This window comes from Lemur catta, chromosome 2 (genome assembly GCF_020740605.2).
Source record: "Lemur catta isolate mLemCat1 chromosome 2, mLemCat1.pri, whole genome shotgun sequence".
NCBI lineage: Eukaryota > Metazoa > Chordata > Mammalia > Primates > Lemuridae > Lemur > Lemur catta.
In genome coordinates this window covers 90,260,184-90,283,540 of record NC_059129.1, presented here as the reverse complement: position 1 = coordinate 90,283,540, position 23,357 = coordinate 90,260,184, and the positions used below count along the sequence as shown (strand labels likewise).

Here is a 23,357-nt window from a genome sequence, read left to right as displayed (position 1 = left end):
CAGAGCCAGCGCTGGGGGCGACTGCTCGGGGGGCGGCAGGTGCTGGGTTTGGCGGGGTATCTCAATGAGCTGCCAGCTGTCCCCACTGCCTCCCTGACCCACTGTCTCCTGTCAGTCCAGTAGCGGGTCCTGCACTCTCTGTCCCACCCTGCGCCAGCCGAATTTGCCGCGGTTTCCAGGGGCAGACCTCCCTTCGGCATTCACCCACTTTGTTCTGGGCCCCGCGACTGCCAGGGGCGAGGTGCCTGTCCCCAAACTCCCTCCTGCGGACCCAGGAAGTGTCCACTCTGACCAGTCCCTCCCCCTCCCAGTGCGGGCCTAGCACAGAGCACTGGAGAATTCAAAATGTTTCCCGCTGTTGTCTCTTCTCCACACAGCCTGTCAGCCCGTGCCACAGCTTCGCGCTGACTTCAGGCGCTTCCCTGCCTGAGAGGACGTGGAGGTCCGTGGAGGAGAGTCGGCCTCCTGTGGGGCAGGTCACACTGCCCCGGCCGCCGAGGGGCTCGGCAGTCCCACATTCTATTCCCTATTGTATATCTGACACTCTCCAGACTTTGCAGTCCATTCTCCAATTCACCTTTTATTTTTCCAGCACTGCTTGTCCCACGCTGCTTCTGTGCAGATTCACAATGCTGTTCTTGTGGGAGAGTGATCCACTCATGTGTAGCTGTCCGTGTTCTTCACCTCCTGCTCTGGGAGCAGAGACCCAGGAGGTCACCACTAATCTGCCATTTTTCTAGCCAGAAGTTTATGTCTGACTCTGCTCTACTTCGTTGCTCTGACTCACATTGTCTACCCACGTTAATGGGAATACCATACTCATTCATTTCTTTAATAGAATTGTCTGGATCCAATTTGATGTCTCTCTTGTCTAGTCTCTGTGAATAATGAAATGACAATAATTTTATGATACTTTAATAACCAAATTTGCAATGGCTTGACCAAAGCTTTATCCATTGGTTATCAGGTTTGAAAATTCAGCATTCCTAATTGCGTTTTCTCCATGGATATCTTCTAGAAGCAAAAAGGAAAATATATTCTCAACCATATATTTTATTGCCACAATTTAATAGTGCTAAATGACAGATTCATAGATAAGTCTGTTGATAATAGATGAGATGATGAGTCTTGAAACTCTAAATTTAAAGTTCTTACCAAGTAGGCAGGTGCATTGAAATGATGATGCTTTTTTTTTTTTTTGGTATCTCCATTCATAGCCATATATTTATTGCAAACAGCCAGTTCTTACTGGAGCTCCATTTGACTTTCCCTCATTCTGACCAATCCACAACAGAATCAGTCAAACTCCTTGCAAAGTAAAGTAAATTCATCTGAAATTATAGTGTGGCATCAAAGAGAAAATGTGGGAGAAAAGTTTCTGGCTGAATGATACAGGAGGACCAGAAGAAACTTGGAAATCATCAGGGTTGACAGAAAAGGCAAACTCTGTGACAAAAATGAAATCATATCCCAGGGATATTCTTCAACATAAAGAATGTAAATATTAATTCTCCAAGCATTAGGAGAAGCAACTTATGAAAAATGTATATTGCAAAGATTAAGCTACTCATCAAAACTGCTTATGTACTCATTCCAATACTTTTACTTGAAATTCTCTTATCTACTCTTTCCACCAACTACATTTGCCCAACAAAAATCAGTGTACTTGAAATTTTTTTTCTTTATTATTCCCAGATTTACTTTCTCTCTACTCTTGTTATTACTAAGAAATAAATGTAGCCAGACTAATATGAAGCTTAAAACACCAGCATATTGTGCAGTTCTCCAGTATAGAAAAATCTATACTTTATATGTTAGATCTATTGGAACTTTGAAAAACAAAAACTTTTTTTTTTAATTTGTGAAGTTAGCCTCAATAGAAATTATAAAAATATGTTGTTAATTCAGGAATAACACTAAATCATTCTATGGTATTTTTAGATTTCAATATCGTAGCCACTACCTCTTAACACACTTTGGTTTTTAAAATTATTTCTTTTACTTTTTCATTAAATTTAAATAGCTTCTCTTCAGAATTCAACAGCACACTTCTTTTATTTTGCACGGATATGGACAAAGTAAAGTGGAAGTGATCTACTTATTGTACTTGTTTCAAACCATTTAGACATAATTCATAGAGAATGACTGTGTTAGAATGAAATGAAAGATTTTTAGTTAATCACAATCAAGCCTGACTAACTCCTGCTTAATTTATCTGTTCCTCAGTGTGGCTGCAGAAATTGAAGTTGTGATCAACTCACATGAAGAAACTAGTGAGTTAACTCAATTTTCTTTCCAGTATCATGGGTACTTTGAAGGGTCAAATGCTCTATAAGTATAATGGCAATCATTTGTGTTTCTGTTCCTCTGCAAAGTATGAAGTGCTAGAGATGTTCCAACACCTTACTCCTAACTTTTCCTGGAACAATTCAACATTTAATATATATTGAAATGATTATAAATTGTAAATATGAAGGTATTAGAACTATTAAAAATTATTTTATGAAGCAAAACAGTTCTAGAATACAAATTTTAGTGATTAATGCAAATAATATATTGCATATTAAAATATTTACCTCATAAATAATGAGTTCAGTCCAGTGGATATAACAGCTTGGGATTTTAAATTTATAATAATTTGAATTAATGTTTTTCAAAGTAATCTAAAAGACATCATGATTTTCTTTTTGTTTTATTTTGTTTTTCTTATCTATTATAAACATTTTTAAACCTAGAGAAAAGTTTAAATTTTCAGTGCATATTTTTATATAATTAAGCTGGCTCTTTAAAAAAAAGTTAATATTTTGCCATATTTGGTTTAGCTTTGTCTCTGTCTTTGCTATACCATTGAAAATCAGCTGTAGGCTTCATGCTAATATATCCCTAAGTATTTCAGCAGAAATCTTGTAGTTTTTCTTTTAATATTACATATAATTAAGATAATGCTATCTTCATTATTACTTAGGAAGGCTTGAGACAAAATTTGTGTAATTGACTTCTTATTTATTAATACCATAGTAATAAAATGTCAACATTACATTGAATTAAGAGCTAATTTCCCCTCAAATCTATTCCCTGATACTGAAGTCCCACAGATCAGAGATTGCCAAACTATAGCCACATATGCTGCTTGCTTTTATAAATGCAATTTTATTAGAATACGGCCGTGTAGCTATGTTACAATACTTGTTTAAGAATTGTCTATGGCTGCTTTCATGCCGTAATGACAGAGCAGTTGTTACAGAGGCTGTATGGCCCACAAGCCTAAAATATGTATTATCTGTCTTTATAAGAAAAAGATTGGCAAGCCATAGTCTAAATCTGTGGTCCCCAAACCCCTGGCTGCAGACTGGTACTGGTTTGTGGCCTATTAGAAACCTGGCTGCACAGCAGGAGTAGAGTGGTGGGTGAGCGAGCAAAACTCTCTCTGTGTTTACAGCCACTCCCTGTCACTGGCATCACTGCATGAGCTCCGCATCCTGTCAGATCAGTGGCAGCATTAGATTCTGCATTATGGTGAGTTGTATAGCTATTTCATTGTATATTACAATGTAATAATAATAGAAATAAAGTGCATAACAAATGTAATGTGCTTGAATTGTCCCAAAACCATCCCCCCCAGTCCATGGAAAAATCATCTTGCATGAAACCAGTCCCTGGTGCCAAAAAGATTGTGGACCGCTGCTCTAGATCATACAATCTTTTCAACAAAGCTTTTTGTACTGAAACTTGGACCAGCGGAAAAGGCTTCTGTTGCACTGGGTCCTAGTCAAAGCCATTAACCTGTTGGATCACCTTGTCAATGTGTCAGTATGCCTAAACATGTCATAGGATGCCTTTGGAATATAAATGAGTCCACTAAGCGGAATGTCCTGTATTATGGGCAGGGCACAGGGTGAAGAAGATTGTCCACTTTGAGGGAGAAATCTCAACATACACAACTCCCCTTTCCTCAGATGATTTACTGAGGTGTCACACCTCTGCTCATAATACGATATATCTCTTACCTCACAGGAATATAGGTTATCTATTATAATAATTTCTGTGTTCTTGCTTTATCATTATAATATTTTTAATTTATAGAACAAAGTGAGAGTTTATGAAATGAGGAAGTGATTAAAATCTTTACTGAAAGGGAAAATGGGGAAGATAAATTAAGGTCCCATCATAGGTGAAAACAAACTACACATTGCTATAATATTTTTATTTAATGTATTGACAGAGAAAATAAGGGACTCTATGGAGCAACAGCGGGATACCAATTGCCTTTCCTACCCCAGCCCAGTTAACAATGTGTTATTCTGAGTTTACTCAGTTGCAAGCAATCAAATCTGATTCTTAATTAGTTAAATAGAAAATAACTTTATTGAAGGATGTAGAAAGGTCACAAAAATACTGGTACAACAGAAGAACCAGGCTGTAGAAACACACAGGAACACAGAGGCTATGTATCCTGAGCCACAGACAAAATTCTTCAATGAGGTAGGTCTGCTTAGAATACTGTTACCTCAACCAGTAAATAGTAGATGTGTTAACTTGCTATAAAAACACCACTTTGTATGTGATCTTGCCATAGAAAGACCACTGGACACTACCCCTGTCACATGGCTACCTCTGTGTAGAGATTAGATATGGTTGTCACCACTTCCATCAACACAAGCATAACTTCTTCACTCTTTTGCTTTCTGGCAACCTTAGCTTCCAATTCAAAATCCAGAGCAGGTATATCTAATGTCCTAAGCCCAGGTAATTCCTGTGTTTTCGTTGTTTGAGAGACTTGAGCTATGAATATCAGATATTTTGAGTTTCGTAGTGTGAGACATCCTCTGTTATCCATCAAGATTCATCAAATATAAGAAGAGGTTTCTGATGTTGAACCAACAAAGAAAGAAAGAAATAATACAATGTCTACTACAGTAGGTACAATTTTTAAGAATGGTTATTAGGGAAAAGGGTATTCTAAGAAGAGAAAGAGGACAGAAAACTAACAAATTTTGGGACATGAATGAAAAGCATTTTTGAGATATCCGATAAAGCAAATATTTACCATTTCATATTTAGCATATTGAGTATATATTGACTACATATTGAATATATTGAAAGAAATAAGGTAATAATAACTCATTGGAACCAAATTTAGGCTGGTCTTGAATGTCAAAAAACAATTATAAAGATTTGTTTATTCCTGATTATTTGGATCTTGTTTCAAAGTACAAACTCAGCCCCACAGGTGAGAATGGAAATGGCCAAAGTGTTAGGAAAAGAGAAAAAGTCTAACACTGATTGCTGGACAGGTATAAAAAGCCTGCTGATAAAAGTGTTACCAAAAGTTCTGTACTTGTTCCCAAAGCCAAACAAAGAACAAGATAAAGTGGGTTGAGGAGGAAGAAAAGGAAGGTGTATTAATTCGCCAGTAAATGAGGAGGCTGGCAGACTCTCATCTTAAAGAACCATTATCCTGAATGGACCTATAAAAGAGCCTAAACAAGATTTTAGGCTCTTTTATAGGTCCACAGTCCTTTAGTTGACTCAGAGTCTTCATGACCTAAGACACGTGCCGTTCCCATGGGCCTCTGGTGGCTTGGTTGTTTCCTGCCTGATTTTATCTTACAGTTTCTCTGTCATTTGTGTTGTGACCACTGAGCCATCCCCTGTGGTTAGAAGAGAACAAACAAACCACCACAAACAGATCTGGAAGCTTCCAGATCTGGTGTTGTGAAATTACAGTAGCCCTTTGGTTTAATTTTTAACCCTGTAACAAAAGCAATGCGACTAATAGAAAATTATTTAGTAATAAAGTAATATATAACCTTATATATTACTATACCATGTTACTAAATGTTAGTACAATTTTATAATACTCCTTATATTGCTATTCAATTCCTATATTACCTTAAAGAACAAGAAAAAGTACACCCAGTCTCTAGAGCCTAGACAATGGTAAAATAAGTTACAATACTTTCTACTCCCTCCTTTCCTATCTAAAGCATGTGCTAGATAACATGTTAGTTACAATCCCAAAATTTAAAAAGTTTATTTTGAATTGTTTGACAAAAATGCCCACCATGCTACAGAGAAATGGATTTAATATATAAAAATATTATAGCAACTTCTTAAATGGCTGAATACAATGAAACATTTATTAAAATGTCTTTTGATGATTATTGCTTAAAATGCAATAACTATTATTATTATTTATTAAATTAACAATGTGGCACAGAATGTTTTAGCTTGTTTCTTTTTTATTCTTAATTGAGCAATACAAGAAAACCATAACCTCATTGTAATAAGTATAGAGCTGAAATTAATGACATCATCAAAATTGGAAATGTCTGAAATAGGGAAGTGATTAGATAGATTCTTTTACATGGCAGCTTTTACAGTGTCCATTGTCAAAATTAAGAGTCTATAACTCAGTTTCTCTTAAGACAAATGGACTGTTTTGTTTCAATGGAAATTAGAAAGCATATTCAAATATTTTAATTTTGTAGTACTGCTCCATGTATATATAAAACATTTGGTAATCATTGTAACATAATAAGTTCCCAATGATATACAGCAAAAAATGTAATAAAAGTAATTCCTATGCTTTATAATTATTTTAAATGACCACTACACAAAATATTTTATGTATAAATTTTTGAAGAATTTACCACAAGAGGCTTTCTGCCTGGCAGCTTATTTGTCAAAATTTGCAAGTTGAAACATTTTACAGAAATGCATGAAATTCTAGCTTATTTTTGAAGAGTGTAAAGGTCATAAAAACTAGGCCCAATTTCTCACATACAGGAAAAGTCAATTAAAGCACTGAAGTTGGATAAGAGTGCCCCCTCTTAAATGGAGCACATTTTGTTGGTCACATTCCTGGTCATATATGCTACTCCAACCCAACCTTGAGGCTGAGTATCAATTGCTATTTATTAACTGTTTGTCCCTCACTGCACAACTTCAACTCAACCTGCTTGTCCCTGTAGGCACATATGTTTTATATCCACGCCCTGCTGGATGAGGTGGGGAGTGAGGACCCTGTCTGTCAGAGGCTGTAATAACATACTGGCTCTGGTTTCGAAGAATTTACTCCTATCAGATAGAAAATGTTTTCAGGTGAATATATGAAAGTAAGCCAGAAAAAGAGATTTAAGTTTTTGGATGTGAGTAAAGAAAGAGCACTATCCCTGGTGATCTAGTGAAGAATGAAGCTGCGTGCTTCTGAGGGACTCCCAGCTGTGCATGAAATGCCCCAAATGACCAGGAGGATGGTATTGTTAGGTGCTATGAATGAGAGCCCTCCAGAATCTTTCTTATCAATTTACTTTTAAACAGTTCTTTCTTTCTTGCCTCAGTATGAAGTGTCATTTCTGGTATTTTTAGAATTTTTTCTTTCCTTGAATGATTACCTCAACAGGCTTTTTTGAAAAAATAGTACATTTAAAAGTTTTATGTAATTACAACCTGAGGTCCACTAGCACTGAGAGGAGCTTTATAGTCAGAACGCCTTGCTGTTTGCCAAAAAAGCCCTGTGGTTCACTGCTTGTCTGATACTTCAATTATTTGGCCGTAATCACATAGTAAGGCAGATATTGATTTCCTAGGTATTCAAATTATACCCCTCCATGCAAGCACCAGTAAAAAGGTTTTTTTATCCTTTTAAATGATATACAATTTGGCATAATGGGCTTGTGCTCATGTAAGGGCATATATTCATGTATTTTTTAAAAATTATATTATAAAAGCCCATCATAGGGATCATTTTTTAGACATATTTAGACTTTTTCTTGTAGGAAGTGTTCTTTTCATTGGCATATAAAAGGACAGGTACATTATAATTAGAAGATTGGAACATTCATGAAAGTAAACAGTTATTTTTTTCTCTCTTACAATATAAGCAGTCCATATATATTTATTTTATTTTTTGAGATTTATAAAAGATGTGTGATTATAGAGTTTTCAGGCATGTATCAAATATAAAATTAGTGAGTATCTGCAAATCAATGGAAGCTTGCCTTACCCAATTGTCGTATTGAACTATTTCCTTTCTCACTCTACCATGGAAATTTCAGGGAAAGATATTTAATGCTGTTCGTATTTGAAAAAGATCAATTATATTACTTAGACTTCATAACTGGTGTTTGACTATTACTCTAAACATTGGTTCCCAACCTTTTTGGCACCAGGGATCGGTTTTATGGAAGACAAATGGAAGATAATGTTTCCACAGAGAGCCAGGCGGGGAGTTCAGGTGGCGATGCCAGTGATGGGGAGGGGAGCGGCGGCTGTAAATACAGACAAAGCTTCCCTCCCTCACTGCTCACCCACCGCTCACCTCCTGGTGTGCTCTCCCCCCTTCCTCCTAAATTTCACGAAAGACAATTTTTCCAGGGGTAGGAGGAGGTCGGTGGAGCTCTGAGGCCTGGTCCCTAACAGGCCCCAGACCAGGTGTTAGGGACCACAGCTAAACAATTCATTACTGGCAACAAAAACTCTGGCTAGCCATTAACAAATTTGGGCCTGATTTTTTTTCAACATAGAAACCATAATAATACTCTCCTATGTTTCAAAAGCTGAGGCACAGAAATGATGCTCATAAGTTACAAAAGGAAACATATTCTAGTTGTTCTCATAGGTTGGGGTAGTTGGTTTGTCAGAACACACAAGCTACACTATGGGGAAATGAAATCTAGACTTTCCAATATATTCAAGCCAACAAGTAAGTCAGAACTTTATTTTTTAAATGAGCCATTTTCCTTGTCTATGAAGAGTTTGGGTTAAATCCTTGGCACATTTAGATTACTGCTTTGTCCAGAAATAAGAATATTCTAGCTTTTTGCCCTCTTCCAAGTAAACGAAACACCGTGAGAGATCTGCAATTAGCAATTGAGATATTCCCTTATTTAATGGTCATATGTTTAAAGGATAAGAGTATGCTCAGAGTTGAATATTCAAAATTCAAATTGTATATGTCAGGGGTTTTTTGTTTCTTGAGGATTTCAATCTATCAAAATTATTTATTTAAAAATATAGTCACTATCTTCATCTTGACATGTTTTCTAAAACATTTCCATTAATTGCACAATAATGAAAATAAGGATTATATTTGTATTCTATTTCTGTTTCTTCCATTAAATATTTCATACATAATCAATATAATTAAGATACTATAATATTTGTGTTAGCATCTGTCATTTAAAGGTTTTCTAGTTATATGAAGCCATGAATAATATTTACATAGAATAGAATACTATGTATTCTATGTAAGTATTGATAAATAGTTCTGTAATTGGTTTTATAGTATATTATTTTTGCCTATTTTTTAAAACTACTGAAAACATCAATAAAGTTAAAATAAACCCCATACACATGTGTTTAGCAAAGTGCATGGGTCTATGTAATGATAAACACATGGTTTTCATACGCAAACACACCAGTCAAGTGCACAACGAAGTGACGAGTTGTGTCTTACTAAACAAGCCTAATTATAACTCAGTCTATCTTTTTCTTAATATTATTTACAAGTTTTATTTTTAAAAAGTACGATATAATAATAACCACAAAGCACTTGGCAGCAGACTGAGCTATGTTAAATCCCTGTTCCAGTTTGCATACAGCATGTCCCTTAACAGATACTTAGCTTTTCAAATATCTGAATTGTATTATCAATAAAATGACAATGAACATTAAGCACACCACCTAGTATTTGTCAATGTTTGTTGACTGATACAATTGAGTCTCCATTGGTATTACATTTAGTGTCTCTCAGTTTGTAACCTGAAGGTTTTAAAATTATTTTCAAAAGAGCATTTGATAGAATGACGAAACTATTAAAAAGTTCTCTGTAAGCAGTTGTGGAATGAACAAATGAGTTTTCTTTTTTTTAAGTAAAAGAGCATTTTATTAACCACATAATCAGGTTAGCACAACCTTGAGGACAAAATGTAATATAGATTTTATGAAAAGTCTGATGATAAGACTATGTATGCCATGAACCTTGTGAAACATAATTGATACAAAATAATTGTAAACATGAGTTATACATTATGTAAAAAGATTCAATCAACATATCAAGAGAATTTTTCAAATATGCAAGGTAAATTTAATGTAAACTTTTTCTGTATGATTAACCACAGTAGGAGATTCAAGGAGAAAATCAATAGTCACTTCAACAGATATATAAAATTATGTGATAAAATTCAACATATCTGAATGGTTAATTTTTTTTTTTTTTTGTCTTTCTGTGCCTGGTTTATTTCACTTAAAACAATGTCCTCCAGATCTATCCATGTTTCTGCAAATGACAAAATTTCCTTCTTTTTCATGGCTATTGGATTAAATTGTTTTCCCCACTGTAAAAAAACGTATATTCTTACCCTGGTACCTATCAACGTGACATTATTTGGAAATAAGGTTTGTGCAAATGTAATCAAGTTAAGATAAGGTCTTACTGGATTAGGGTGGAGCCTAAATATACTGTGACTGGTGTCCTTGTAAGAAGAGAGGGCACAGAGACACAGGAGAAACAGAAGGAATATCACATGAACATGGTGACAGAGATCAGTGATGTGTCTATGAGCAACAGGAGTGCTGGCAACTACCGAAGCTAGGACGAGGCAAGACAGGATCTTCCCCTGGAGCTTTCACAGAGAGCATGACCCTGTCAACACCTTGATTTTGGAATTCTAGTCTCCAAAACTGTGACAGAATAAATTTCTGTTGTTGCTTTAAGCCGCCCTATTTGTGGTACTTTGTTATACCAGCCCAGAGAAACTGATATAATTGGTCATATTTCATTACAGTAAGCTATTTGAAACTCATAAATAAGTAAATGTTGCTTACATTGTGCCAGGTGTATTTTAATAGCTACATTATAATTTTCTTTGGTAATTTATTTATAAATGACAATTATTGATCTTATGATTCATACATAAATTTCCATATATTAATTCATTTAATTCTCATAACTTCTGAAGTATGTCAACCTAAACAAAGAAGCTGAGGCAAAGAATTTTACTTAAGCCAAGGTGAGGACAACTGCCAGGAAACTTTTCCAAAGTACTTTGAGAAGTGCTCCACTGAGCCTTTGTTACAAGCAGATTTTTAAAGGCAAAAGTGGGGGAGTGGGTGGGAAGGGGTGGACTGATACAAAGTTTTTTGTCAAGAGTTCTCATTGGGTTACAGAAATGACATTGATTAGTGATTGGCTATACATTGTTGAACTATAGAATATGAGTTACAGTGTCCAGAGTGCAGCATGGTTAGGCTAATTTATAGCTACTTGTGGTGTCACTCACTCTAGAGTCCACATAGCAAGCAGCTTCAAGATTACTTAGTGCAAGGTGGAAAGTGGGACGTGACTGCTATCTCATTCCACTGCCTCTCCAGGACTGATAGTTTAAAGGGGGTCTCATTCCCCAGACGAAAACTTTCTTTTCTTTCTCAGGTACATAGTTATGTTATCTTTATTTTATATTGAGTTAACTGAGGCACAGAGATGATAAGTAATTTGTCTATGGCCTTACAGCCAAAATATCAGAGCACAGATTAGGATCTGCTTATAATATTAAAGAAAAAAATGAAGTTACTATTCCTGTGTCAGCAAGGGATACAAGTACACAAAACTGTAGTAGTTATACAGGATCTGTGTCTCTGGGAGCTTGGGTGTTAAATTGCAATTTAAACTCTTTCACCTATGTGTTTTTTTGTTTCCATGAATAAGATTTTCACAATTCTTTATCCTTCTGTGTTTCTCCTTTAATAGATAGAAAAAACCCCACAATTGATATATCAGCCAGGCAACTCGTTCCCATCCATGAGGAAGAGGCTGCACACACCCCTGTAAAGCATAGTTGATATTGTCCCTTGATTTCTTTTATTTCATTTAGCTAACACAGTAGTAACAAGATGATTTTTGAAGTGTGTGTTTATTTTCTTTTTTCTCCTTAGAATAGTTAACACCATAACCAGAGCCTAGGTCAGTGCGTGGTCCAAATAAAACTACAATTTTAATTTATTTCCTTAGAACTATTTTACAGGTATTTATATTTCGTTTGTTATTTTTGCATACTAGGATATATTTGAATATAGAGAATAAAAGTGCTAAGAATCTTCTCTCTGTCCATATTTGATATGCATGATTTGTGTAAGAAAAGAATTTGTCTAATTTATTGTATATGGATACTGATCACATCAATATCCTTGACAGCAAGATATTGAGAGTGCTCCAATCCATCTGGAAATTGTTAGGGCTAATAGAGCTCTACGTGGGCATGCATTTGTATTGTGATCATCATTATCTGTTCTGTACTTGATGAGGTGTCTGGCACATACGTGGCACTTAGTACTCTTTAGTTCAGTGAATGAACAATTCAATAAGTCAAAAGATGCTAAAAATTTATAAAAAGTAAAATGCCTAATGAGATTCCCAAGAGTTGGTGGGAAAAATGGCAAATTGGAAGTATCTATAAATGAAAAGGGTTACCCTCACTCTATCTTCATAAAATTCTCTAATTACTATGGGACATGGATATCTTCATGTTGATGATAAAGGGAACAATCATTTCCAGGTTGCTCATGTTTAAACAGATTGTTAAGAATCTGCATGAGTATTGGCCTGTGTTCCTGTCAGATTAACTCTCAAATTCCATGCCTATAGAACTGCTGGAAAGGGAGTATCCTGAAACATTAATATATCTTTCTCAAAAGTAATCTTTTGGTAGGAAAATATTTGCTTGCTGAAACTTAAGCAACTTTTTTTTGCAGTGAAATTAAAAATGATTTTTGTGAATATGTTATATGGTACTAAACTTGCTTATGGCTAGATATCAGCTTATTTCATTGCCGATGTGCTTGGCAAAACAGAATATGTGTCTTTAGGGCTTACTGGATTTGGCAGTGAAGAATTGGCATTTGAGGTTCAATGCATAATTGGGATGACTTCTACCTTGAGCAGCATTGCAGCAGTTAAAATGTGTAGCACACAGGGCAGTAAAGAGTCTCTAAGATTGATTAGATGCCAAAGATAAACATTAGCCTTGGCAGTTAGTCAAACTTAAATGATGTTTATTGTAAATATACCACAAGGTACACATATAGAAGTGAAATTTAGGGGAATTTTGCAATACGGCTTTATATGGGAAATTGCCTTGACTGCTACATTTAAATTATCCCTGAATGACTACATCATTATTAACTGAAGTACATACATTATTCAGATTTCCTTATTTTTTACTTAACATCATTTTTCTGCTGCAGGGTCCCATTCAGGATACTATATTACTTTTAGTTGTCCTGGTTCCTTAAGGATCCTCTTGGTTGTGACAGTTTCTTAGACTTTCCTTGCTTTTGTATTTTGTAAAACATTTCTCAATTGGGATTTGTCTTATGTGTTCCTTGTGATTAGACTGGGGATTAATGCCATGTTTAATCATGGGTTTTGACCATATAGTGCAGCATTGACAGAAATATCTTCTTCATTTAATATCAGAAATTGTGGCAGATTCATTGACTATCAGGAAATTGTGTTAAAGTATCATGAAATATTTCATTAAAATTGCTAAATAGGAACCAAAAATTCTACTAAGCTTTCAAAAATATAGTCCTGATTCTTAAAATAGTCTTTCACAGGCAGATACTTTTCAGTACAAATTCTTTTCAAAAAAAGCAAGTACTCAAAGTTAAATTACTAACATGTTACTCACTGGGGTGTGAAAAAATATCATAAGAAAGTCCAGGTATGGGGAAATGACCAAACCTACCATCCAAAATGTAAATTTATGGCATCTAGAGCATAGTCCGGATAAACTATTGACATAAGTAATCTAAAACAAACCAGATTACCCATTCAAAAGAGAAATCATTGTGACAGGAAACGTGAGCAGGCTAGCTTCAGATTCAATTAAGCAAGTCATCAGTTTGACATTAACTTGAGTTGTCTTGCCCAGAAAGTGGGGCTCTGGTTCCCTATATGGATGGAGCTTAGAGTCCTGACTTTGTAAGAGGATCAATTCAAAGTGAGAGATTATGTAGAATGACTTTCTGTTTCTAGAAACAGTAGGAAAATAGATATGATTTGATGAATTTTAGGCTCTTATGTTGTAAAAAATAATAAACATTTTTCTAAAGCATAAAACAAAATAAGCAAAAACCTGAACTAATTAATCTTATTTTCTAAAGCACTATTATCTTTACAGACCAGTATATCCTTGTATTTGTTTAATAGTTATAGCATAGTAAACTTAAGAAAACCCTTATATATTTCTTTTCAAAGTTTTGGTTTTATTTCCTTCAAATTTATTTTTATAGCATTCCAAAATATTTAATTCCCTCTGGTGTTCATTTAGTGATTTACTTAGAAAGCATGCTGTGCAGACAAAGCAAGTTGTATTGTAATTTTCACTTCTCTCCAATCAATTTTAAAACCTGAGACAGCTGAAAATTCATCAATCATGATGTTGGAATTATTTTTCAGGCTTACATCGGCACATAAGGATATCATTATAGATGTTTGAATCATTTCACTTCAATTAAAAAAAAAAACTGATGCAAATCATTGGTTTGCCATATTTTAATATAGAGTTTGACAAGGATAAGAGTCTCAAAATATATAAATGATTTTTTTTGTAAAAATCCTTATTAAACTCCCTTGTTACAGAGTCTTATCATCTAGAGTACTAAATACAGATGAAGTGAATATGTTGATTGTAAGTATGTCTGGAAATGAGAGTGGACATGAGTGTTGTTGCTATTACCCTTAGGAGAAGAATAGGGATAGAACTCTTGGAGAGACCTTCTGGCACTAAAGAGTTTACAAAGGGTCATCATTCAGTGGTCATGTCTTTATCTTACATTCTCTCTCAGCTCCTGATGAATTGGTTGTAGAACGTGGGACATCAAACTTCTCATTCTAGCTAATTGAACAATGACTGAACAATGAATCCAAACTGAATTCAATAATTTCTTTAAATCACAAAGTTGATATTCAAGTGATATAATCTATGATTAAAAATTCTAACTGAAAACTATATGAAACTATGTTTTAGACACAATAAAACCCATCAGCTGAAGAAGATATGAATGAAATCAACCCAAGTCAAGCAGCAGAGATGAGCAGAGATAGCCAACATGCCCTCGGTGAAGTGACCAGGGCTCCTGATTTCTCAGGTCTCACCACTAGCTCCTTGAGACTTTTCGATTTTCTTACTGAACCTGGGTCCTGTTGAGATGTCTTTCTTACTTTCCAATTCATTTCCCTTTTTACTTAATAAAGTTTAGGTGGTTTCATGCAAGAAAATAAACTGCACATAAATATTAACTTTCCTAATTAAATAATTGTTGAACAATTAATTGACCATTTTTTTCATATATTTTTGCTCGAATTTTTTTGTCTTATAAAATAAGGTGGTTTAGGAGTATAGGTATCATTCTTGCCAAGAATTCCAAAGAGATGAAGAAACTGTCTGTTGCCTATGAAATCACATTAGGAGTGGAGCATGAGGTGTACAGGCCTACAGCCACCTGTTGCTAAGACATCCAGAGTCGTCCCAGTTCTTAATCACCCTAAGACCCAGATGTCAAGTTTTCCACGGATTCTGTAAGACATATACTAGTAAAATAATGCTCCCATTTTCTTTCATTTAAGTTACTTTGTGGAATTTTTGTTGCTTCTACCCACAGGTGACCTAAGACAAAAAGTATTGATTCTTCTTTTTCTCATAATTAGCTGTGTGATGTTAAGTAAACTTTAAATTTATTGTTAACTTCAGTTTTTGTTTTGTTTTGTTTAATAAAACAGGGCGATGGGGTTGTATAAAAATTAAATGAGTTGTACACGAAGCACACATTGTAGTATCTGGTACTTAAGGATGTTATAATAATATTGCTGTTGTTATTATTAATCATATCATTGTGAACTATGAAGCCATTTATAAAGAGAAGTACAAACTGAGAAAGTAAGCAGAAAAGAATACTCCTGTAAAAACAATTGATACAACTTCATGAGTGAGGATCATATGCTTGCAAACTTTTGGTCCATGAGTAGAATTGTAATAGAGAACATGAGGAAAAGAATTTCAAGCTGAAGGAACTATATAGGCAAATACCTGGAATTATAACACAGATAATATGTCTTAGTGAGTCTGGGATGCTGTAACAAACTCCCATGGACTTAGCAGCATATAAACTACAGAAACTTATTTCTAACATTTTCAGAGGCTGAGAGTTCAAGATCAGGGTGCCAGAATGGTTTGGTTCTAGTGAGGGCTTTCTTCTGGATTGCAGACTTTCTGCTTCTCATTCCATTCTGACTTGGTAGAAAGAGAAGAGAAACCTGTAGAAAGCTCCCTTGTGTCTTTTTATAAGGGCACTAATTCACTCCAGTGACCTAATCACCTCCGAATAGCCCCCTCCTCCTAATACTATCACTGTGAGGGTTAGTATTCGAACACCAGTTTGTGGGGAGGGGGGCACAAATATTAAGTCTATGCAATATTTTAACTAAGCAGTTAAGAATTTGACACAGTGGGATGTAGTGATATGACTAGGTGAGAAGGTTTGGCCCCATACTGCTGGCTTCCTTTTTTAAAAAAAATATTTATTTATTTATTTATTTATTTATTTATTTAATTTTTTTCTGTTTGCCCCACTCTTTTTTTTTTTATAATTTTTTTTTATTTCAGCATATTATAGGGGTACAACAGTTTAGGTTACGTATATTGCCCTTGCCCCCCTTCTGCCCCAAATCAGAGCTTCAAGTGTGTCCATCCCCTAGACGGTGCCTTTTTAAGGCTGATTCTTTCATCTAAAGTTATGGTTTTCTTCTTTCCTATCTCTCTAAGAACTCATGTTCATCAATGATATCTTCTCTCTCTTCAATACTGAGCACTCAAATACATAATTTAGGAAAAATGTTTTCTATTTCTTTAGCCTAAAAATGGTGTTTCCTCAGCTCAATATTTTTACAGAATTGTTTTCTAAGCTACCTATTTCAACTCTCTTCCTTCCCTCATTCTCCAAAAGAATAGTTTACCTTGTCTTCACTTTCTTTGTTTTTGTTTACATACCTTCATTCTTGAACCATTTCTAATCTGATTTTGACTCCCCCAAAGGCAGCATAATGTATTGAAGAGATCACAGGTTTGAGAACTAGACACAGTTGCTTCCATACCTGCAGTTATTAGATAAATGATCATGGAAAGTCAGCCTCACTTTCCTCATCTGTGAATAGTCATTGATATTAAGTACTTTGTATAACAGTTTTAATGTAAGAATGAGAGGACCTAATTTATGCAATATACCTAACATGGTGGCTGGCACAAATTGAGTCTTAGACAGGTATATATTCAATCTATTTAATTTTGTTTCTTCCCATGGGATTCAGTAATTATTGCTTAGATCCTGTCCTGCCTAATTCTCTGCCTTCACAATCCTCTTGTTAAAACAGTTTCCTCGTTGGTTTTAATGAATCTGTAGTGTTTTGTTTTTATACCTTTACTACCTGTTCTTTCTTCCTTTTCAGACTCAGCTGCAAAATCTTCTCTCCTCTATATATTTTATCAACCTTAGCCAGTCTAGCTTATTAAATTATTACCTCTATGCTAATGTCTCCCAAAATTTATACTTTTATCTTTGGAGTCCTATCTCTAAACTGTATCCTGAGCATTGGTGTACAGTATCCAAAATGTAAATAACTGAATTAATTATCAATCCCTCAGAAATGCATACACACATTGTGCACACTCAGGCCCTTCTTTCCCCTTTATCCTTAATCACCAGCTGACCTAGCTCTCTGTTATCATCTGATGTCATTTTCATCTTCCCATGCTCTGGTAAACAGAATAATGGCCCCCAAAGATGTCCATGTTCTAATCTCTAGAACTTGCAAATGTGTTATGTTAACGTGATGAAAGGGACTTTATGGGCATGATTAAGTTAAGGATCTTGAGATGGGAAGATTATCCTGGATTTTCCAGGTGACCTGGAAATCACAAGTGCTGGACTGTCAGCGTCAAAGAAAAGATATGATAGAATCAAAGGTTGCAATTAATGTGCTTTGAAGATGGAAGAAGGGGCTATGAGCCAAAGAAGTCAGAAAATCTCTAGAAGCTGGAAAAGACAAGGAAGTGGACTCTTCCCTGGAGTTTCCAGAAGGAACAGCTCTGCCAATGCCTTGGCTGTAGCCCATAAAATGCATTTTGGTTTTTTGACATCCAGAACTGTAAGATAAGAATTTTGTGTTGTCTAAGTCACTAGGTCTGTTGTAATGCCTTACATCTGCATTAGGAAATAAATACACAGATTTATGTAGACATCAAGACGTTCAGAATTTACTTCCATTATATATCTGGCATTTTCTCTTTAAAACTGCCATAACACTGCTTTATTTGAAGACTTCATCTTTTAAAATATATTGTCCCAGCTCAATCATTAAGCCCTATCAATGAGTATTTCCACCAGTTAGTTTACCAGAAATATTTGTATAGTGATTGATGGTCTTCCACTGTTTTCCCAAAGCAATCTTTCTCAAAGTGTGGCATGCGTGCAACTCATAAAATGTTGAGAGAGTTTAGGTCTATTAAGATGATTATCTTAATATTTTTTCTGGTTGTATATTTATGGTTTCATATATTAGACAAATATAACTAAATTGTTATGCCTATGGTTTAATAGACATTCATGGAAAAAAGGGTCTAAATGCAAATCATATAAAATAAACATTAAAATAATAATAAAATAATATAAATAAAAATAATATAATACATATATAAACATAATATTTAATTAGAAAAAGAACAACTGGTGCTCAGGTAAGGCAAAAATCACAAAAATCTTAGGAAAGTGTCACCAGTTTAAAAAATATTAGAATAAAGCATTAAGTTCAAATTGCTTAACATTAACTCAACTACATAAAGCCATATAATATTGAGGTACAAATGAAGTCTTCCTTCCAAACTATAAGATTTTGACTTTTTAAAATGGTGATCTTTTGGGAATGAGTAGACTGTCAGTAACTGTTGACATATTTGACAAATGGTAAAATTTTTCAAAATTAAAAATAAATAAAACAACTAAAATAGAAATTTACTATTATAATTGATAACTTTATGGATTTTTAGAATTTTAAATTTTAATACACAAATAGGAATTACTAATTATTCACACCTACTGCAAAGTAAATCCCTGGAAGTACAAGTTCCCTGGGCCCTGCTCTGAATCTACTTAGGATGAAGGTTGAGGACACTTTTCTACTTATAACGAGTTCCCCAGGTACATTGTTATGACTGGGGAAACTTGAAATACTGGACTATAGGAGCATTGACAGAAAAACCCATTATTACTATATAAAGTATACCTACTATGTAGATAAATATTTCAAAAAGGCACTTTACTTTCCTCAATAGTCAAACAGTAATTAAAGAAACATGGAAGCTTTTCTGAACTTGAGAATTTTAAAGTAAATAACAGCAGAAAGTATTCATATTTATTCTTCTCTTCCTTGTTTTGAAGCAAAGTTTTGATTCCTTTCTTTCTAAAGCCAAGCAAACTGGGCAAAGCATTTTGCAGGTTGGAGAGTAAAGAAAATCTTTGATCAATCTTGCTTAAGACCCATTGTATTCATTTGCTAATAGTTATAATGATATGGTAAATATGAGTAAAGGCCAATGATGTGGGTAATATCACCTCCATTGAATGTTTTAACTGAGATGTATTCAAGAGTGGTGAAGATTTTTGAAAGGGCACTGTACTTTGCTGTTTTAAAAGGAAACAGTACTAAATATCTATTCCAACTGCATTGCATTTCAAACCTTGTGATTTTTTTCTTTTTAAAAATAGATCACCACTGTCTCACTTTAATATAATAAAATTATAAGTCCATTGTATAGAATTAAGAATATATTTTCCATATAAAAATGTCATACAGATTTTGTTTCTAAGCTCTTCTAGTTTACCCCATACAAGATTAAAGATTCTATATATCGTCAATAAAATATTCAATGTAGAAAAAATTGTTAAATAACGCATCTAAATAAAAACCAAATATCTGAGTATAAACAAAGTTTTTACCTTTATCATGAATGAATGCTAGTACTTAAGGAAAAGAAATTTTAATTAGAAGAGAATGAGAAGTAAGATGAGTATTTTTTTAAAGAGATTTCTGGGCATTTTCAATGACTTTAGAAGTTGATAGTTCTAGTCCTTTATAATGCCTAAATTCATTTCTAGACTCAAATTTGCTTTTTCTTTACATAGCACTTTTCATGTCCTTTTCAACAATAAGTGATGAAAAAGAGCTAAGGAGGAACACTAGTCTCCACAGTAATTTATTAAAAGGGACACCGAAAATTCATTTTTTAAGTGTGTACCAGAATCACCCTATTGCCATAGTCTTTTTTGTTTTTTTTTTTTGAGACAGAGTCTCACTCTGTTGCTCGGGCTAGAGTGAGTGCCGTGGCGTCAGCCTAGCTCACAGCAACCTCAAACTCCTGGGCTCAAGCAATCCTCCTGCCTCAGCCTCCCGAGTAGCTGGGCCTACAGGCATGTGCCACCATGCCCAGCTAATTTTTTCTATATATATTTTTAGCTGTCCATATAATTTCTTTCTCTTTTTTTTTTTAGTAGAGACTGGGTCTCGCTCTTGCTCAGGCTGGTCTCGAACTCCTGAGCTCAAACAATCCGCCTGCCTCAGCCTCCCAGAGTGCTAGGATTACAGGCATGAGCCACTGCACCCGGCCTGCCATAGTTTTAATTGTTCACACTTTAAAAAAAGAAAACTGTTTTCCCTTAATCCATCTTTCTCCTTCCTTCCTCCCTCCGACCCTTCCTACCTTCCTTTCTCTTTTCCTTCTTGTGTTGTTCTTGCTTTGTGATACAATGAAAAATGTGTTTGTTTTAATCAACAGAAATGGGTTCTGCTGTTCACTAGCTATATACATTTTGAAAAAGTTTTGTAATATCGCTCAGATTCAAATTTCTTTTGTTTTGAATAAGGATATAACATTTTCCTGTTAGAATTACTGTGGAAATTAAATGAGATAATGACCTCATATTTGATTTGTCAAATAACGTCTTATTTATAAATTTAATATTTATTAATAGAACTTCCATGTTTCTACTTGTGGAGTAGTCTTTCCTTTTTCCTTCTTATTTTTCTGCATACCAGACTGAAATTAGTCGCTTTTCACTCAGGTTCTTAAAAATGCATAAATTTGGGTGCCCTAGAAAAAACAGTAGATGTCCTAAGAGATTACTTTTATTATAAGATGTTGCTTTCCAAAGACTACTGCTCCAAGGGCCTGCATAGTGAAAAACTCTTGGAAAATCTTCATGCCCACGTTTTTACAACTGCTAGATACATTAATGTGGGATACAAACATGCTAACAAATGAAATACTCCTTAAGGCTGTCACTCATTGATGAACACAGTATCCAGTGATGCAAGAACTGACATTATGTGATGTTTTGATTGCTTCCTACTCACCGTGTAGGTGAGGGAAGGATTCCCAGTCAGGGATTATAGAGATGGCTCGACACATGACACCTGACACTGCACAGATAAGATTGACAGCAGTTTATTAGTCATATACACCCACTGCCCATGGGAGAGGGACACCTCACACCATGCAGGATCACACAGGGGTTGCAATCCAAAACAGAGAGAATAGCATAGGCTGTGGAAAGCAAACCCACAAGAGGGTAGGGTGTCTGCTTGTCCCCAAGGGAGAATGAGGTGTGCTTGTTTGAATCATGTTGTGGGTAGGTAAGAAACTGCAACCTGCTATTCAGGGATAAGCAGGAACTTCACCTGGTCTATTTGAAAAGGAGGTTTGTTTGGCTTGGGAATCTTATTTGTAGAAGCAGAGAGAATAAATTAAAACATGTGATTAAGCCATTTGAGGCCCTCCTGATTTCACCAGTCAAGGCAGCACATAATATTAGAACTTAATTTTAGACATTACACCTCATGTGACAAAAAGCCCAGGAATTAATATGATTAATTTCCACCACACCAAGAGTCCAAAACAGGGTTGGGTAACTCAACAGTCACCACTAATCTACATAAGCATGAAGAGGAGACATTTCCTAGAATATAAAAGCTGAAATTTACATGCCTAATGGGTATTTGCTAGATTCAAGTCACCCCAATTAATTTCAAGTGCAGTTACTTTTAGTTTTTAAAATATTGGAAATTCATTATTCTTTGAAGAAAATTATTTTAAACTCAAAATAAGTGACAAAGTTATACTTTTCTAATTCACTCACACAAGTTAAAAAATAGTCTTACTAGTTTAAAAAGAATAACTATATCAAAATTACCATTTTTTTCACTTGTTCCTTCTATTGCTAGACAATTAACGAAGTCTTTTAGTAAGTTCCCATCAATCAAATTAGCATTTTAAATAGATTATTTAAATGAAAAAGATCATTTTTTTCTTGTTTTAAAAAGATGATTTAGATGTACCTCTAGTGATTTGGGGTTAGTTTCAACTTCTTTGTACTTTCTCTTTCCAAAAACATATGCTAATAAGTTCCCAGCAATATTGTGAAGATAAACTGAAAAGCACTTTACATAAATGAAATGGTATATAAATGCAAATTAATAGCAATAATGTATGTGATAATTGTATATAGACTCTTCCAATGTGAAGCCCTATCTTAAGTTAGGATATATCCCCCAGGGAAAGATAAGAATGAAAGAGTTCACAAAAGGACACATAAGATGGTTAAAGTAGAATGAAACTTATGCATATACAAAAGGAAAGTAAGGAAGCTAAGATTATTTAGTGTGGAAATGTGAAGAGATAGAGTGAATATAATTGAGTTATTTAAGATTGTGAAGGGTATAGTAAAAATTGATAAGGTCCTTTTTTATGTGCTATTCCATAATACAAGAAGGAGAGATCACTCAAAACTAATGGAAGGTTAATTTAAAAGGAACAAAAGGAAATACTTAATCTTCACGTAGTGTAAAGTCAAACCACGTAATTCAATACTTTAGGAGATTATAGATTAAAATACAGAGACTACATTTTAAAAATAGGAAAAAAATGAACATTTTATAGTCAAAGCAATTTTCCATATTAAATAGAGGAAAATGTAAGGCCAATATAATTAGATGATAATCATCAATATTGGTAATATGGCTATTCCATCTCTCAATTTAGGTATAGAATTAGCACTGAACCAAGGAGACTGCTGAATTTTTAGCATTCTTGAATTACTTGCAGTTTTATTTTCAAGGAGGAAAGCAGTGAACCTGTAGATATGGCCATACCTCATATGGCCATACTCAATATTCATTCCACATTCCCTTTTCCCTATTAATAACTTGGATTCCTTTTATTAATTTACAATCTCATCTATGCACATAA

The 23,357-nt window shown here is 34.6% G+C and overlaps 1 long non-coding RNA gene across 1 annotated transcript; it reads left to right on the top strand.

Moving 5' to 3' along the window:
• The first annotated feature begins 2,260 nt into the window (after nt 1-2,260).
• Nucleotides 2,261-15,062, top strand: LOC123632198. The gene is made up of 3 exons (XR_006733292.1): nt 2,261-2,273; nt 3,440-3,516; nt 15,033-15,062. It is a non-coding gene; the product is annotated as an uncharacterized LOC123632198 (long non-coding RNA).
• The last annotated feature ends 8,295 nt before the right edge of the window (nt 15,063-23,357 follow it).